The sequence below is a fragment of the Pseudoliparis swirei genome, chromosome 10 (genome assembly GCF_029220125.1).
Source record: "Pseudoliparis swirei isolate HS2019 ecotype Mariana Trench chromosome 10, NWPU_hadal_v1, whole genome shotgun sequence".
Classification (NCBI taxonomy): domain Eukaryota; kingdom Metazoa; phylum Chordata; class Actinopteri; order Perciformes; family Liparidae; genus Pseudoliparis; species Pseudoliparis swirei.
In genome coordinates this window covers 1,261,722-1,264,221 of record NC_079397.1, presented here as the reverse complement: position 1 = coordinate 1,264,221, position 2,500 = coordinate 1,261,722, and the positions used below count along the sequence as shown (strand labels likewise).

Genomic DNA, 2,500 nt, shown 5'->3' with positions numbered 1-2,500 from the left:
GATACTTTATTAATCCCCAAGGGGAAATTTGTCGTGACAGTAGCAGCAACACACAAGAATAAAAACAAAACACAAAATATAAGAAACAGGGATGAAAGATATAGAAGTATACAAGTAAAATAAAAGTAAAATACAAAACAAAATATATATGTAAATATACAACACACATGCATACATAACACACAACAACACTGACAAATCAAATACACAAAATATTAAATATAGACAGAGTGCAAAAAGCAAAGTGTGTGTATGAGTGCAGAGCAAATGAAATGAAATGTGTGTGTATGTGTGTAGTGCAAACAAATGAGATGTGTGAAGTGCAGATCAACATAGTGTAAGTATTCAGTTATTGTTGTAGTTATTGCACTATGATCTGGCAAGAGGTGATCTGTTGTAGAGCCTCATAGCCGCCGGCAGGACTGTTCTCCTGTATCTGTCCTTGTGGCAGCGTGAGGAGACGTCTGGAGAAAGTCCTCCTCTGTCCCTGTAGGAGGTGGTGGAGAGGGTGGTCCGGGTGGTCCGGGTTGTCCAATATGGACACAAGTTTCTTCAACGTCCTCCTCTCCACCACCTGTTCCAGGTGCTCCAGCTGGCAGCCGATGATGGAGCCAGCCTTCCTAACCAGTCTGTTAGACGGCTGGTGTCACCGGCTCCGATGCTGCTCCCCCAGCAGACAATGGCAAAGTGCAGCACACTGGCCACAACCGACTGGTAGAATAACTCCAGCATCTTGCTGCACACGTTGAAGGATCGAAGCTTCCTCAGGAAAAAGAGTCGACTCCTCCCCTTCTTGTACACAGCGTTGATGTTGGCCTTCCAGTTCAGTCGGCTGTCGATGGAGACGCCCAGGTACTGGTCCTCCTCCACCAGGTACTGGTCCTCCTCCACCAGGTACTGGTCCTCCTCCATCAGGTACTGGTCCTCCTCCACCAGGTACTGGTCCTCCTCCATCAGGTACTGGTCCTCCTCCACCAGGTACTGGTCCTCCTCCACCAGGTACTGGTCCTCCTCCATCAGGTACTGGTCCTCCTCCACCAGGTACTGGTCCTCCTCCACCATGTACTGGTCCTCCTCCACCAGGTACTGGTCCTCCTCCACCATGTACTGGTCCTCCTCCACCAGGTACTGGTCCTCCTCCACCATGTACTGGTCCTCCTCCATCAGGTACTGGTCCTCCTCCACCATGTACTGGTCCTCCTCCACCAGGTACTGGTCCTCCTCCACCAGGTACCGGTCCTCCTCCACCAGGTACTGGTCCTCCTCCATCAGGTACTGGTCCTCCTCCACCAGGTACTGGTCCTCCTCCATCAGGTACTGGTCCTCCTCCACCATGTACTGGTCCTCCTCCACCATGTACTGGTCCTCCTCCACCAGGCACTGGTCCTCCTCCACCAGGTACTGGTCCTCCTCCATCAGGTACTGGTCCTCCTCCACCAGGTACTGGTCCTCCTCCACCAGGTACCGGTCCTCCTCCACCAGGTACTGGTCCTCCTCCACCATGTACTGGTCCTCCTCCACCAGGTACTGGTCCTCCTCCACCAGGTACCGGTCCTCCTCCACCAGGTACTGGTCCTCCTCCACCATGTCCACGTCCACTCCCAGGACACTCAGAGGGGGAGGAGCTCTTCCTCCTGAAGTCCACCACCATCTCTCTGGTCTTGGCCACGTTCAGCCGCAGGTGGTTCTCATCGGCCCACTTTACAAAGTCACTCACCACTGCCCTGTACTCCTCCTCCCGTCCATCCCTAATACACCCGACCACTGCAGAGTCATCAGAGTACTTCTGCAGATGGCATGACTCCGTGTTGTACTGGAAGTCACTGGTGTACAGGGTGAAGAGGAAGGGAGACAGAACAGTTCCCTGTGGGCTCCAGCATCACTGACCCCCGTTCAGCACACGGCCCATTCTGACAAGCTGTGGTCTGTGAGGTAGTCAGTGATCCAGGAGATGGTGGACGCGTCCACACCGACCACCCGCAGCTTCTCACTCAGCAGCAGTGGCTGGATGGTGTTCAATGCACTGGAGAAGTCAAAGAAAGTGACTCTCACAGAGACACCGGTTCCATCCAGGTGCGACTGAGCTCGTTGCAGCAGGTAGATGATGGCGTCGTCCACTCCCACATGAGGCCGGGAAGCAGATTGCAGAGGGTCCAGCGACGATATACATATATATACATACAGGACTGTCTCAGAAAATTAGAATATTGTGATAAAGTTCTTTATTTTCTGTAATGCAATTAAAAAAACAAAAATGTCATGCATTCTGGATTCAGTACAAATCAACTGAAATATTGCAAGCCTTTTATTCTTTTAATATTGCTGATTATGGCTTACAGCTTAAGAAAACTCTAAAATCCTATCTCATAAAATTGTAATATTTCCTCAGACCAAGTAAAAAAAAAAGATTTATAACAGCTGAGTGTTTGTCAAGGCTCAGGAAACCCTTGCAGGTGTTTCGAGTTAATTAGACAATTCAAGTGATTTGTTTAATACCCTA

General features: G+C 50.2%; 1 protein-coding gene across 1 annotated transcript in view; it reads right to left on the bottom strand.

Moving 5' to 3' along the window:
* LOC130200863 (leucine-rich repeat-containing G-protein coupled receptor 5-like) overlaps positions 1–2,500 on the bottom strand; it is a 36,435-nt gene that overhangs the window by 17,544 nt on the left and 16,391 nt on the right. The gene's annotated exons all lie outside the window — the stretch shown is intronic.